General features: G+C 45.5%; 1 non-coding gene across 1 annotated transcript; it reads left to right on the top strand.

Annotated features, from left to right (window-relative positions):
• Positions 1 to 14,399: 14,399 nt before the first annotated feature.
• On the top strand, positions 14,400 to 14,505 carry LOC129682035 (U6 spliceosomal RNA). The gene has a single exon (XR_008720908.1). It is a non-coding gene; the product is annotated as a U6 spliceosomal RNA (small nuclear RNA).
• Positions 14,506 to 16,498: the final 1,993 nt, after the last annotated feature.

Genomic DNA, 16,498 nt, shown 5'->3' with positions numbered 1-16,498 from the left:
AAGCTCACCCTTTCCAGATCTTTCTGAACTCTGGCTGGCTGGCTCAAACTCCTTTCCAAGCTGACTATTTCAAACTGGCTTCTTTCAGCTTCTGACAGAATTGTTCTGCCTGGCCTCAAACTAACTCTAGCAATGTTCTAATCTTCTGGCTCATCCTGCCTTCACCTGTGTCTGGCTTGTTCTCTCTCTTCAACCTGTCTATGTACAACTGTCTGGGTGAAACTGCCTCCCCCCACCTCTGTGTTGCTCTCTTAAGTTCTTTTTTTCCTGTCTATTCTGGTGAGAGTTGAGTGTGTCCTATCTTGACTCATTTGGTCAACTCTTTCTCTGATTTGTCAATTTTTCTGCCCCTCAATTAGATGCCACTTTCAAACCTGGCTGGCTTACTTCTACTACCTAACCTTATCTTCATTGTTTGGGATAAAAAGTGTGTACTCAGGGTGTGTCTGTATTCCAGCCCGATCATACAGTAATCCAGAGTGTGTCTGCATTCCATTGGATTACATAGATCTGGAAGGTCTTTGGATGTTATCCCTTGCTATTGCTGGATTAAAATTCCTCTACAACACTGTCTACCGCAAAGACACAGACATTTTCTCTTGAACTATATTTTGAAACTATAAAGATAGAATTTTGTCAAATACCAAGTTGGTTTGGTAGAAAAATCTTAGGTGTATTAATTGTTGTAATAAGTGTATTAAGTTAAATTATTTGGTGGCCCAGGTGTTAAACAGTGTTCTCAGAATGTCATCATCACCACTCAGCTCCTCCTTCTTTCAAACACAAAGGGGATTTCCCTTCATAATTGTCACTTTTAGATACTTCAGGAGAGAGAAGTTTCTCCAAACACATTTGGACCACCTTGGTGAACATGCTCATCCATCCCTGGCCTAATCAATAGCTCAGACATCAGCTATGATGGCTATCAAGGTGTCCTCATGGAAGGCATGAGCCAAGGTCATCCCCATGAGAATCCTGTGAACTGGCAATGAATACTCAGCTTCCTAGAAAAAAAAAAAAATATATATATATATATATATATATATGGAGGTCATAACAGAAAACGAGAAAGTAAATGCTCATTAGGTGTCTTACTTAGAGTTACTATTGCTGTGATGAAGCACAAGACCAAAAGCAAATTGGGTCTTATTCCTGTGCACCCATAGTTTATCACTGGAGGAAGTCAGGACAGGAACTCTAGCAGGGGAGGGACCTGGAGGCAGGAGCAGGATGCAGAGGCCATCAAGGGTTGCTGCCCATGGCCAGTTCCACCTCCTTTCTTACAGGACCCAGAACCACCAGCCCAGGGGTGGCCCCACCTACAATGGGCAGGGCCCTCCCACATCAATCACTAATTAAGAAAACGCTCTGCAGGCTTGCTTACAGCCCGCTCTTAGGGAGACATTTTCTGAAGTGGGCGGTTCCCTCCTCTTAGAGGACCCTGACGTGCGTCAAGCTGACATAAAATTAGCCAGCACATTAGGTAAAAACTATTTTATAACCTCATATGGGAAAGCGCCTTTTGCGCAGCTGCCGGATTTCCATCGGCCTTTGATTGACAGCTTTCTATGAGAACTGTGTCAAGTCTTATTTTAGCGACAGGCCTCAGGAGAAGATGCTCCTCCTCTCATTTGTCCCCATGGGAACTAAGGCTTCCACCCTAGAGCCAGCTCTCCTGACTTCAGTGCTGTGCTACACTTTTACCTCTCCCCAGTCTTCCTACTTGCCAGTCTCCTCCCCTCGTCTTGACCCTTTTGCTAAAAAGCAAAGCTCACATCCAGGGAGGTCGTTACAACCCTCCCCAGCACCCCATCCGCAGACAAATTCTAAACTTCTGGGTCCAGAGGCCAGGCGGCGGTCAGGCCCCCTCTCCCGTTTCCACTGAACAATCTTTCGATCTTCAGCCCCAAAGAGCCTTTTGTCCCTAACCAGCAGCAGACGATCGGAGTCCATCCCTGAGCACAGCCCCCTCGTGCCCCCGCAGACAAGCACTGTCTTGCCTCCACACAGGTCTTGGAGGATGCTGATTTAGGTACACCGTCTCCGTTTTCACTCCTCGGCAAATGCTTGCAGGGTTGTAGCAGGTCGGAGAAGGTCTCAGGTGTACCACTCATGGGCACCAAGTAGACAGAGCCTATGGCGCTTACAGCAAGATGTCCCCGAGAAGTCTCTAGTATTTAAATACTTGGTCAGTCCCCAGTTGGTGAGTCTTTGGAAAGCATTACGAGGTGTGGCCTTGTTGGAGGAGGTGTGTCACTAGGGATGGGCATTAAAGTTTCTCTATGTAGACCAAGCTGGCCTGGAACTCTTTGCAGAGGACCGTCCGCTTCTGCCTCTGCCCCAGGGACCAAAGGCGTGAGCCGCCACACCCAGCTATGCTCTGAAATCTTAAAGCCAATTAAATGCTTTCTTTACAAGTTGCCTCGGTAGGGATGTTTTATCGCTGGAATGGAGAAGTACTTAAGAAGCAGGGTGTGGTGGCACACGCCTTTGATCCCAGCGCTTGGGAGGCAGAGGCGGGTGTTCTCTGTCAGGAGCTGGAGGCCAGCTTGGTTTGCATAGTGGGTTCCAGGACAGCCAGAGTGACCAAAACACAAAAACAAAACGGAACAAAACAAACAGCTGCTTCGCCTAAAAAAGATTTGGTCAAATCTTTCTCTGATTTGTCAATTTGGGGTAGCGGGGACCGGGAGCTGGAGAGATGGCTCAGAACACTGGCTGTTCTTCCAGAGGTCCTGAGTTCAATTGCCAGCAACCACCTCGTGGCTCACAACCATCTATAATGAGATCTGGTGCCCTCTTCTGTTGTGTAGGCATTCAAGCAGGCAGAACACTGAATGAATAAATTTTTTAAAACATAATGAATAAATTTTAATAATTTTTATTAAATTTTAATAAGTTTTATTAAATTTTAATAAATAAAACAGAACATAATGAATAAATTTTTTAAAAAAAGAAAGAAAAAAGTAACAAAGACAGGAGGTCAACAGAAAGCGCTGGCAAACAGATGGGGTTTCCTCTTGGGTCTGTAAAAAATATCTGTGTATTTCTTTTTGTTGTTTTGGGTCTCCAGAGTTCCATCTGTCTCTGTCTGCCAAAGTGCTGGGGCTAAAAGTGTGCACCCCCATTGCCCAGCTTTTTAAATTTTATTTTAACTATATGTGTCTGTGCATCACAAGCTGGTGGAGGGCAGTAGAAGATATTGAGTCCCCTAGAACTGGGGTTGCCGGTGGTTGTGAGCTGCCGTGTAAATGCTGGGAATGGAACCCAGTTCCTCTACAAGAGCAGGAAGAGCTGTTAACTGCCAAGCCATCCTCTCAGCCCCCAAATCTGTGTATTTCTAACCCAGCCTTTACTATTTATTTGTTTATGTATGTATGTATGGTGTATGCATGTACACATTTTCACGTGAGTGCAAGTGTGTGCGTGAAGCCTGGAGGTCGATGTCACGTGTCTTCCTCTGTGACATTATTATTTTAGGGACAGGGTCTCTTACTGTACTTGGGGCTCACCAGCCAGGCAAGACTAGCTGCCCAGCAAGCTCCTCGGTACCCTCCTGTCTCTATCTGTGCAGTGCTAGGATCATAGGAGTGCGCCTCTGTGCTCGGCTCTTCACGTAGGTATGCGGGTTCAGACTCAGGCCCTCCTGCTTATAGAGCAAGCACTTTACTGCCTGAGCCACCTCTTTATGGTGCTAATCTGTTCTCGTTGTCTGCCCAGAGAGAAACGGTTAATGAGCACTGTCTGTCCTTGGAAGGGCTTGCTGTGATGGGGAATTCAGTTCCCTTGGTTCCTTTGCAGTTTTGATAGGCAAACAAAATCTGGTTTTGTAGGCTGTCCACCTTTACCTTGTTAAAGTGGAAGCAGCCTTTTTCCATGGCTTTCAACAGTCTAAACGGAAGATGAGCCCCAAGTCTCAAGCTTAGAAAAGTTTCCATAAAAACTGTGAGAAATACCATACTCTAAGCCAAGTGCCTTAGTCCGTGCCTATAGTCCAGCTTCTAAGGTTGAGGCAGGAGGATTGTTGGAGCCTAGGAGTTAGAAGCTAGTCCAGGCAATGAAATATGTAATCTTTCTGTTTGTGTCTTCTTTAAAGAAATGTGTACGTGTGTATGTGTATGTGTGTGTGTGTGTGTGTGTGTGTGTGTGTGTGTGTGTGCACGTGTGTTTGTCTGGCTAGTTCATACCTGGTAGGAGGTCTCACTTTCTACCATGTGGGTTCCGGGTTCCAGGAATCAGTTAACTTAGCCATATCAACAAAACAGGTCAAGTTAAGGGAGAGGAGGCTGGCTGGTTGGGAGATTGGGGGAAATAACCCAGGTTGCCAGGCTTTCCTGAGCTAGTTCACTGGACCCAAGACACTGTCTCTTAAAAATAATAAAATAGGTTAGATTCTGAGAGTGTGAAATGTGGGAAATGAAGGATTTAGGGGTGAACTAAACACCAGAAACTTGGCACATTTTCTCTTTTGGATAGCTACATAGTACCCGACCACCTGAAAGCTTTTGTGAACTCCTTTAGAATAGAGAAATACAATTAATTTCACCTAACACAACATCTCTAAAGTTTGTTTAGTTGTAGAAGCTTTTGCTTATGTGGGGTCCATTATTTGTTCTAGAATTAATTTCCTGTGAAAATAGTTTGGGAAATAGGGGTATAGAATGATGGTGTTTTGTTTTCCCTGGGACTCTCCAAGTTGGGTCATAAGACATTGCTCTAGGAAAAACATATTCTTTTGGGCTAATGCCAGAATCTCTGGAAATATTCCTAGAGCCAGAGGGCACCCTGAAGCCTGGCTGCTCAGTGGCGCTTTGGAAGGGCCTTAGTCAGTACACAGAGAGTCATCTTATGTGATACAACTGCAAGGTACAGACCCAAGCTGGGCCTGGAAGCAAAGCATGATATGCCAACTCCTCGGAGAGCGGAGACAAGAGAATTAAAAACCTGAGGCCTGTCTACATTGCAGAATGAGTTCGAGGTCAGTGTGAGTAACTTAGTAAAAGTCTATTTCAGAATTTTAAAAAATGTAGATGATGTTTTTTTGGATGTCCATTAATGGCCCTGCAAATATGAAGCCCTAGGTGACTTTGAACAGCTGGTGACAGTCTGACCCTTCATGATCTCAACATCTTTGGTTCCCAGTAAAGACACTGAAGCCTGTGTGCTGCTGCTGAGAACTTAGGGCATGTGTGTGTGTGTGTGTGTATGTGTGTGTGTGTGTGTGTGTGTGTGTGTGTGTTAGCAGGAGTCGGGGGAAGGAAGAAGATACTTAGCTTAGTAAAATGCAAATATGAAACTTTATGTCAAAATAAAATGTCAGTCTCTAGAACATAGACCGTCCATTGGCACTCCACTCTGACATGGCCCTTCTGACATGTCTACAATTGGTAACAAATCTCTTCCTGGTCACTGTAGTTACAAATGGCTTTGAGGCTGTGGGTGGTGCCAACCCTACAGGCGATGCTGCTGTCCAGCAGTAGGACTGGATGGAAACTTCTTTATGGCCCCCTGTGGTTGGAAGTCACTCCTAAGCCTCTTATTAAAGCCTTTAGCTTCTGGGCCCTGAGCTTTCCTATGGGTTTTAGGAGCGGGACTTTGAGCACCTGCCCTCCGTGAACCATAAGCTTTGTCACCTCTTCAAAGAGCCTTCACATCTGTTGTTCCTGCTGCTGGTCTCTAACAATGACCAGACCAGCTTCTGAGATTAGCAGGCTAGCTCTCTGAGCCGTGCAAGTCTCTGGTACACACCGATTGAGCAGGTTTGCAAAGCATGCCGCTTGTGTCAGTGAGGATGTAGGCTTTTGAGAAGTCATTTTCAGAAACAGGATTCACGGGTGAGGGTGTAGCTCGGTTGCTAGCACATTTGAAGCCTTGGTTCAGTACCCAGAATGTACAACTCTACCTGTAATTCCAGCACGTGGAAAGTGGAAGCAAGATGATCAGAAGAAAAAGCAGGATTTGTATGCTCTAATATCTCCACAAAAGTCTCCTGTTAGTACACAGGACTGGCACTGAGGACTAGAGGCTCCAGCCATGTGCTAAGTCCAGGGCTTGCCAACACCTGGTCCTGACCTGTCCTAAGTCACTTCCCTCCCAACGATCTTATGTAATAGGTCATCAGTAAATGGCCCCTGAACTTTGTTAGCTCAGCCGTTACTCAGGCAAACTAAATATCCCACTTTCCATTTCCAATTTTTACAATATAGACAATCAGCCAGGGGTACTAGCACAGACTTGTACTTGGGAGATGGAGGAAGGAGGATCAGGAATTCTACGGCATTCTTGGCTACTTAAGTGATTTTAAGGCCAGCCTGACTTGTAGGAGACTCTAGGTCAGCAATGAACAAGTAAGCAAACAAAAAAAGTCATGAACAACCAAGTGTTTCTTGCCTATGCAGCAAAATTACAAAGTTTCCCAGAAAATAATAGCTGATGTCCATCAGGCATTGCCTGCACGTCAGGCACTAGCTCAAGCTTCTGTGTGCCTCTGCCATTGGACTTTTAAGATATTCTATTTTAAAAAAAAAAGATATTCTATTTTATTTTATATGTCTGAGTGTTTTGCCTGTATCTATTATCTGTGTACCATAGGCATGCTGTGCCAGTAGAGGCCGGAAGAGGGCACTGGATCCCTTGGAATTAGAGTTACAGTCGGTCGTGAGTTGACATATGGGTGCTGGGAATTGAACTCGGGTCCTCTAGAAGAGTAGCCCGTGCTCTTAACTGCTGAGCCACTCTCTGGCTCCTCTGCCATCGGACTTTGGGACAACCTTTTGAAGTAGTTACTATTGCACTTCATGCCGTTAGAGTTCTGCATCCCAGAGAGGCATTGTTGCTCTCCTGAGATCATGCAGCGAGACTTCAACCCAGACAGGCTTCCTGCAAGGCTTGCCGCCTTGACTGTGGTAGACATCCTTTGGTTGGAAATACTGAAAATTATCTGCTTTACAAAGATACCAATAAATGCTTCTTGAGTACGTCTGGCAGGAGAATCCTGCTATACAGTGAGGATGTTTAAGGGGTAGCTCTGTCTTTTGTGGGGACTTAGATATACTTAGGCATAATTAGATATACTTTAGGACTTAGGCATACACTGACATAAAAACACATGGGCAGTACAGTCAATGGCAGACTGTAAGAAGTGACTTCCTGGAAGAGGTGGCATTTATAACCCCTTTGCATGTCAAATACTGCGCATCTGAGGAGGGAAGAGAAAGGCAGTCTCCACATGCCAGTGGGAGTAACAGTGTTTTAATCTGAGGTCTGTCCCCTGTGGACTATACAGCTTCATCTTTGGGTCTCGGTTCCCAAATTGGGAGTCGTTACATGGATCTGTCAAGGCCATGGTGAGGATAATGCTTTATTATTATTGTTGTTGTTGTTTTATTCTTTGGAGACAATGGTCTATAACATAGCTGGCCTAGATCTCTTTCTGTAGTCCAGGCTGGCCTCCAGCCCACAGGGGCTAATCCATCTGAAGAGCATACAGGAGGGGCTGGCTGGTACAGCATTCACTCTTGGGCCTCCAGAGTCATTTCTGGGGACGCCATCCGGCACTTGTCTGGGACATCTGAGAAAGCAACCTTGCCAGGGTTGCACTTTAGCCAAACGCTTAAAAGGGGCTGAGCCACTTCAGCTCCCAAGACAGTTTGTAAAGGAAATGAGCTCTGAGGTGGAACTTCAGTAGTGTGACGACGGGCTACTGTAATTGAACAAATGGCTTGTTTATCAGCTTTCTATCTGCCCCTAACAAAACCATGTGAAATGAGGCATTAAACCTCTGGTGTTTAAAAAAAAAAAAAAATGACAAACACTAGCTAATTTACTGGAGTAGAACATACTGAGCCAAATGTTTAGTTTCGCATTAAATCTATATCTGGCATTTTCATTAAAAGGGGCAAAATGTAGACTTTATTGATGTTTCAGGTCCCATTTCAGATTAATGCTTAACGTTGAAAACTGGGCATGAAATTGCAAATGTATCTGCAAACACACCCAAAAGGGCCAGCTAAGTGCTGTGTGCTCACTCCCAGCCAACCTTGCTCAGGCTGTGGAGTGTTATTGCCAGGCTGGCTTGGCTGCGCTTGCATCAGCCGGGCTAGGTAATATCCCTGATTGCTTAGTTAAATATCCTCTAGATAGAGGGAAAGCATGCAGCGAATGACGGGACCATATCATCTTTGTGTAACGAACAATTAAGTCATAATATACTTCTTGATTCATAATTGATATTCCCAGGACAATTAGGTCAGCATCCTCTTGAAAAACAGAACCTAAAACTGAAATGAAACTGAAGCTCACCCCATTATGAGATAAGAACTTTCATTTTTCATGACCTTACATCTTAACTAATGTGTTCTTTGAATCTGGATATTCGGAAGGCCAAGAAGTGCTATTGTTTATCTCGCTATTTAGAATAATAAACCTCAAATGATGTGTAGATGAAAAATGTTTCATCTGGACATTAGGAAGCAGGCTAGGGCCATTTCTATGGAAATGAGTTCAGGAGTCTGGTTCCTTGGGTTCAAATCCCAGCTCTGGTACATACTGGTAATTTCTGATCAGCAGATCTATATGAAATTAGAGCAAAAAAAAGGGGGGGGTAGTTCCTCAGAAGAAGAAAGGTGGGGTTCCAGAAGAAAACAATCAGAGGGATGCCGGAGCAGGAAATTATATATTTGCTCATCAACACTGTTTGACTAAAGCTAAGCTCCTCAATGGCTCTTTAAACCTAAACCTTCTTATAGATAAATATAGGTCAAAATATGGATTCTTCTCCAGAGTGTAAGCATTAATCCCACTTGTGGACCTCAGTCCTCCACTGATAAGATGAGCAAGTTGCTCCTCTGTGCCTTCTTTAGCCATCCTACTGTGAGGCGCATCCCCTGGGGTGTAGTGAGGTCTGTTCCGTAATACGGTTCAAGTTCTTGTTGCAGTAGTTTCACCCTTCCTAGTGCTGCGACCTTTCATACAGTGCCTCATGTTGCGGCGATCTCTCCCCACCATAAAATTATTCTGGTTGCTACTTCCTACCTGTCCTTTTGCTATGGCTATAAATCAGAATGTAAATATCTGTGTTTTCAGATGGCCCGTAGGAGACCCACAGGTTGAGAACCTCTGTGTTATTGACTTCCTGACCCAGGGCCCACTTGATACCAGTCAGTGAGAAAACTTGATGGGCACAAAGAGAACTGTCCGTCCCCCAGGGAAGCTGGGATGGCTGGCAGTGGCTGTTTCCTTGCTGGCCAGCCACCTGGCTTCTGCTTCTGGCTTCTGTGACAGCCTCCCTCCGAAGAAGAAGGCACGTGGCAGGAAGGTAGCAAAGCCTGGCTGTTATTTTTCTCCCTTGCTGTCTCTCTCACTTCCTTTCTTCCCTCTTTCCCTCCCTCCTTCCTTTTTTCCTTTCCTTCTTCCCTCCCTCCATTTTTTCCTCCTCCTTTCTTCCTGTTCTCTCTCCCTCCTTCCTTCCCCATCCCTCCTTCCACTCTCCCTCCTTTCTTTTCTTTCTTCCTTCCTGCCCTCATTTGTTTCCTTATTCTCACCCTCCCTCATAAGTCTTGCTTTCTTTCTTTCCTCTCTCCTTTCTTCTTTTTTCCCCTCCCTCCTTCCTTCCTTTCTTCTCTTCCTCATCCCTCCTTCCTTCCCTCCCTCATCTCTCCCTTCCTCTTTTCCTTCTCCCTTCCTCCCTCCTTCTTTCCCTTCCCTCCTTCTATCCTTTTTATTTCCTCCCTGTCCTAGGAACCAAACTCAAGACCTTTTGCATACTAGGTAAGAGCTCCAGCACTGAGCCACATCTCCAGCTTCTCAAAATCTGACTTTTCTTAAACAGTCTGGCTGTTTTGTTGGTTAGTTTTGAGCCATGCAGCAGAAGCTTGTTTTGAACACCCTATATAACTCAGGATGACTGTTTTGTTAGGGTTTTATTGCTGTGAAGAGACACTATGAGCACAGCAATTCTTATAAAGGAAAATATTTAATTGGAGCTGGCTTACAGTGTCAGATGTTTAGTCCATTATCATCATGGTGGGAAGCATGCAGGCAGACGTGGTGCTGGAGAGAGAGCTGAGAGTTCTACATCTGGCAGACAAGCAGAAAGAGAGAGACAGGAAGAGACAGAGAGGGATAGAGGTAGATAGCAATGTATAGATGGATAGATAGATAGATAGATAGATAGATAGATAGATAGATAGATAGATAAAGGGAGGGAAGAAAGAGGGAGAAGGCGAGGGAGAGGGAGACTGGGCCTGGTTTAAGCATTTAAAACTCAAAGCCCATTCCCCAATGACAAGAGCCATTCTCTTGCCCTCCAAGAGTCTTTATGAGAAGGGGGCAGCCAATCTTACTCTAGCTTTCAAAAAGGAAATCAGAAATAAAAGAAAAAGGCAGAAGAGCCGACCTTTAGGAGGGTCCTAAGACCTCTGGAAGATGGAGTGTGGTGCAGGCCAGCAGCAGCAGAGGTAGCTGCTGTGGAGCAGAACCCTGAGTGGCAGTCAGCGGAGCTGGTGTCAGGGCAGGCTGTGTGTATGCCACAGTCTCCGTGTGTTTCAGCTGGCTTGGGCTATCCTAATGCTTTGTAGACTGAGTCTATTTTTCACCATTCTGGAGAGAGTGGGAGGTCTAAGGTCTAAGGGCAAGGGTGCACCCAGTCCCCTCTCTGGTGGCTGTTCTTATGCTGTGACCTCAAGTGGCAGAGAACAGAGAGAAACAGGAAGAAAGGTCCTATAGGGTCATGGAAGCATTACTTCCACCTCTGGAACTCCACCTTCAAGACCAGATCACCAGGAAAGGATCTCAGCATGTGGCTAATGTTCGGTGGGGCAGACGTGAGCAATATCTAAGATCTTGTTCACTAGATGCCCACTGCCTCCCCTCCCCCCAGGGCCACACTGCTAATACAGTTTATAAAGATGACTTGTGTCTGGGAAGGCAGCTCCGTGGGCAAAGTGCCTGCTGTGCAGGCGTATACATCTACGTTTAATCCCCAGCACCCATGTCTGGTGGTTTGAGTGAGAATATCTCCACAGTATTGGGTATTTGAATACTTGGTCCCAAGTTGGTGGCTCTGTTTGGGAGATTTGGAAGGTGTGGCTTTGATGGAGGAATTGTGTCAGTGGGGGTGAGCTTTGAGAGCTTGAAGGCTTTGTGCCATTTTCCTGTGTGTTCTCTGTGTCCTGCTTTTGGTTTAAGATGTGCTCTCTCAACGTGCTGTTCCAGTCATCATGTCAGCCTTCATGCTTCCCTGCCATGATGGTGAAGGACTCCTATCCTTCTGAGACTGTAAGCATGAATACATTTTTTTTTTTTCTGTGAGTATGATGTTTTATGATCACAATAGAAAAGTAACTAATATACCATGTAAAAACTGGCATGTTGGTGCACACCTTGGAGGCAGGGGCAGGAAAATCTCAGGGTTTTCTGGGCAGCTAGTCTAGCCAATTAGTGGGCTTTCATTAGTGGAAGATCCTGTCTGTGCTGGTTAGTTTTATGTCAACTTGACACAAACTAAAGTCATTTGAAAGGAGGAAAGCTCAACTGAGAAAATGCCTCTGTAAGACTGGACTATAGGCAAGCTTGTGGGGAATTTTCTTAATGGTAATTGATGGGGGAGGGTTCAGCCCACTGAGCCCTGGATTCTATAAGAAAACAGGCTGAGAAAGCCATGGGGAGCAAGCCAAGTAAGCAGCACCCCTCCATGGCCTCTGTGTTGGCTCCTTCCTCCAGGTTCCTGCCCTGCTTGAGTTCCTGCCCTGACTTCCTTCAATCATGAATAGTAATGTAGAACCGTAAGCCAAATAAACCTTTTCCTCCCTAAGTTGCTTTTGGTCATGGAGTTTCATCACAGCAATAGTAACTTTAAATAAGGCCCTATACTGGCTGGTTTTGTGTGTCAATGTAACACAAGCTAGAGTCATCAGAAGGAAGGAGTCTCAGTTGAGAAAATGCCTCCATGAGATCCAGCTATGAGGCATTTTCTCAGTTAGTGATCAGTGAGGGGTTAGGGGGTAAGGTCCAGCCCGTGGTGTGTGGTGCTATCCCTGGGCAGCACCCCTCCATGGCCTGTGCCTCAGCTCCTGCCTCCAGGCTGCTGCCAGGTCTGAGTTCTTGTCCAGACTTCCTTTGATGATGAACAGCAATGTGGAACTGTAAGCTGAATAAACCCTTTCCTCCTCATCATGTTTTTCAATGTGGTGTTTTGTCACAGCAATAGAAACCCTAACTAATACCCTATCTTAAAACAAAACAAAACCAAGGTAGAGAGTCAGAGGGATACATTTGACATTGACCCCTGGCTTCCATGGACAGGCATATAAACAGGCTAATGCCACACATTAAACAAAACAAGATCTCAGTTCCCACCTTCCCCTAAAAACAGAGTTGGATAGGGCTGGAGAGATGGCTCAGGGGTTAAGAGCACTGTCTGCTCTTCCAGAGGTCCTGAGTTCAATTCCCAGTAACCACATGGTGGCTCACAACTATCTATAGTGAGACCTGGTGCCTTCTCCTGGCGTGCAGGTGTATATTCAGGCACAACATTATGTACATAATAAATAAATCTTAAAAAAAAAAAAACGAAAACAACCAACAGCGTAGGCTAATTTAAGTTCAATGTTAACAGTAGTCAGTCTGGACTGAAGAGATGGCTCAGTTAATAAAGTGCGTACTCCTTGAATTTGATCCAACACCCACATAAAATGGCACTTGTAATTCCACTGTTGGAGAGGTAGAGACAGCAGATCTCTGGGGTTTCTGGCCAGCCAGCTCAGCCTAACTGTTGAGCTCCAGGATAATGAGAGGCTTTGTCCCAAAGGAGTGAATGGAGTTCCTGAGGATGATGCTCAAGGCTGTCCTTCGGCCTCCACACATGTGACATACATGCACTTGCACACACAAGTGCATGGTTGTTTCAAACCGGCAACAACAAAACTAAACGTTGTCATTTACAAAGGCCGGTTGATTGATTCATGTTAGTCCTAATAGGCAAGATGCAGACTAAAACGAAAAGTGACAAGGTCTCATCCTGTTGTGATCTACACACTCCATCCCAAGCTCTTCAGCCCGCTGGGATCTCCCTTCCTTAAGGGTCTAATTTTCTAAGGCTCCTAAAAATTCTAGTACAGCCAGGTTGATCTGTGATGTTAATTAACAGGTCATGGTAGCTTAATTTCAGTTTTTAGTTCTAAGCACAAACTCCGTGGCATGCACCTCAGACCCATGGCTGAGAGTGACGAGGCTGTTGGAAGGCAAAAGTCGTATGTAAAAACGTGTTTTCTTCCTGCATTCCAGCTCATTGTAGAGAGAACATCTTGAGTCGTGTATGCATGCATTGCCTGTCAATTAAAACAAACCTACGGCCTATTGGAAAGGGTAGAATAGAAGGTGGGACATCTGGCAGGCAGAAAGGATTCTTGGATAGAGCCAGGTATGAGAGATTTGCCCAGATAGATGTGAGAAGGACAAACTCATGGTACCTGAGCAGAGGTAACCAGCCATGTGGCAGACTGCAGATTAGTCTAAATGGGTGATTTCGAGTTATGAGCTAGCCAGAGAAGAGCTTATCTATATGGCCTAGGTTTTTGTAAATATATTTTGAGTCTTCTGGGTCATTATTCTGGGGGGTTGGGGCTGGGAGGAAAAACACACACCCTACTACAGTCCTGTTATCTTTCAAACTACCCATGTGGTGGATAATTTTCATTGTCAGAGTGACACGACCTAGGGTCACCTGGGAAGGGAGTCTCAATGGGGGACAGTCCACTTTGTGTTGGCCTGTGGGAATGTCTGTGGGAGATTATCCTAGTAAACTGATGTGAATGGTGTCAAGCCCAGTATGGGTGGTACCATTCTCTAGACATGGGGGTCCCAAAATGTTCAAGCAAGCGAGCACACGTGCACTTATTTCTCTCTGTTCTTGACTGTGGGTGTGATGTGGCCAGCTGTTTGAAGTTCCTGCCTTGACCTCCCCACAGCGATGGACTGCATAATACCTGGAACTGTAAGATGAAACAAACCCCTTTCTCCCTTAGGTTGCTTTTTATCTCCCCAACTCCCATATAACCAGTTTTCTTTTACATCAAGTAACTTACAAAATGCATTCACGTTTGAAGAGAACTTTACACACAGTTACTACAAATGAGAAACCAGTATGACTCATCATAAACAGAAAGTCATCATAAACATGAAGCACAATGAAAATGAAACAAACGGTGCTCCTACACTCTAGCTGGATCCCTGTGAAAATCTGTGTAGGTTGGGAGCATGCGCCTGGGGCCCTGGCTGTTAGGGAGGCAGAGGTGGGAGAATCACATATTTTATTTCTAGGAGTTGAGATCAGTCTGGGTGGGTCTCATGGGAGAACCATTGAGAGAGAAAAATGTTTCTCTTTGTTATAAGGTGATAGAGTGCTGGACTCATCAGCGCATATACAAAAACCTGAATTACAGAGAAGATGAGCACAGCCCCTTGTGCAAGGATGGCATGCAAATTTATGAAGTATTCACTCTATATATTTTTTGATACAGGCTCTGGACTTAAATCCCATATGTAGCTAGACAGGACTTTGAATTCCTGATCTTCCTGCCGCTACATCTGGGATTACGGGTATGAGCCACCACAATATCAAAACTCCTCCTTCCCCTGCCCACAGACAGGGTTTTTCCCAAGTGCTGGGATTAAAGACGTATGCCACCATCACCCAGCTTAATATCCTCATTTTAAAGTTAACCTAAAAACTTACGAGCACCAGACCCAGGTATTTCTCCATTGACTTAAAACAAAAGAATCAGAGCCCAGGAGGTAGCGAGCCCTTGATTGTACTGCTAACAAATGCCCACGGAGATCCGTTACTTTACAAGAATCTGCAATCCACACGTCACCACTTTAGATCCCCGAGGATGGTCCTGCAGTCAGAACCGTCCACATCTCTCCTGCCTTACCCCAGTGGCCAAGTCCCTCCCTCCCTTACTGGTCTTGACTTTTTAAGTTCTTGCCTGGAGTTTTCCTACAAGTCTAGGGGGCCTTCGTAACCCGCCTTTCCTGCCAGGCGTTCAGATCTGCAGAGGCAGATCTTGATAGCATTCCTCCAAACCCCTTTCTCCGAAGTTTTCCCTCGTCTGCAGGTCAGGGATGGATAAGCAAGCTGGCCTCACAGGCTGTTGCAAGGATTAAGTAACTGAAAGAGAGATAGTGCCTTACACAATGGCCCAAAGTGCTCAGTAAGGAGTGGAAGCTCTTGAGAACCACTGAGACATTAAGTCTGGCCTCAGCGCCAGCTCTTTTCAAAGACTCAGGTCCTTTAAAACATTTTTATCACATTAATTACTTGTGTGTGTGTGCGAACATGCATTCATGTGTGCGAGCATGTGCATGCCACAGTACAGTGGGGAGGTCAGAGGATAACCTTTGGGAGAGGGTTTTCCCCTTCCACCGTCTTGTGAGTTCCCAAGATCGAACTCAGTGGTCAGGCTTGGTTTCAATTGCTTTTTACCAGCTAAGTCCTCTCACTGACCCTAAAATTTTGTTTTGTTTTGAGACAGGGTTTCTCTGTGTGGCCTTGGCTGTCCCAGACTCACTCTGTAGACCTAGCTGGCTTTACAGAGATCCGCTGGCCTCTCCCCGAGTGCTGGGATTATGGGTGTGCACCGTCGTGCCTGGTGTGACCCTAAAATTATTGAGAAAGGCTCTCAACTATTCAGCCCTGGCTGGCCTGGCACTAACTGCGTGAATCAGACTGGCCTTGAACACACAAAAATCTGCTTGTCACTGCCTTATGGGTGCTGGGATTAAAGGTCTGTGCCACTGTGCCCAGCATATGTTCTCGTCTTAAACCACCCCTTTCACCCTTGCTGCACATCTTCAGTGGTTCTTACAGACGCTGCCAAGCTGGTGCTTTTCTGAAACTCTTGTTTAGTGGCAGTTGATTTTCCGGAATGCCACTTGTGTTTGCTTGGGCTGTCTCAGCTCTGAATTGGATGCCAAAGTCAGGTGTGTCTGGAGAACACATCCTAGAGCATCTAGACCCTCCCCCACCAAGGCTCTTGGCTTCATGGAAAGACCTTTTTTGATTTCCTCCCTTATCTGACGTGAGTAGAGAGGCAGCTTCTAAGAAGGGATATGACTCTATGTCCTTGAGGGGCCTGATCCGAGACTGTACGCTCACATGGGAGATTCAGTTCCTCTGGGCTGGCCTTCCTTGCCTTGCCCCCTAGGTTCTTGGAAGCCTGGCTCCTCCTCTTAGAAAAGGACACCCAAGAGAGTCATATAGTAGAGGGAGGCAAACATTCTTTTTAGCAAATTTATCAGTTTAACAGGCAGCATCGTGGTGTTGAGTTACCAGGCAGAAGCCGCATGCCTCTGATGTTTGATTGGTGAGAGGCATTAACTAAGAGCCAGGAAAACCCTTTCTGATTAATATTTTGATAAACTTTTTGTTATTGTTTTGGTGTTGTCTTTCTTTTCTTTCTTTCTTTCTTTCTTTCTTTCTTTCTTTCTTTCTTTCTTT

Source organism: Psammomys obesus, unplaced genomic scaffold (genome assembly GCF_907164565.1).
Source record: "Psammomys obesus unplaced genomic scaffold, mPsaObe1.curated_primary_1811, whole genome shotgun sequence".
In the NCBI taxonomy this organism is placed as follows: Eukaryota; Metazoa; Chordata; class Mammalia; order Rodentia; family Muridae; genus Psammomys; species Psammomys obesus.
This window is presented reverse-complemented; position numbering and strand designations above follow the sequence as displayed.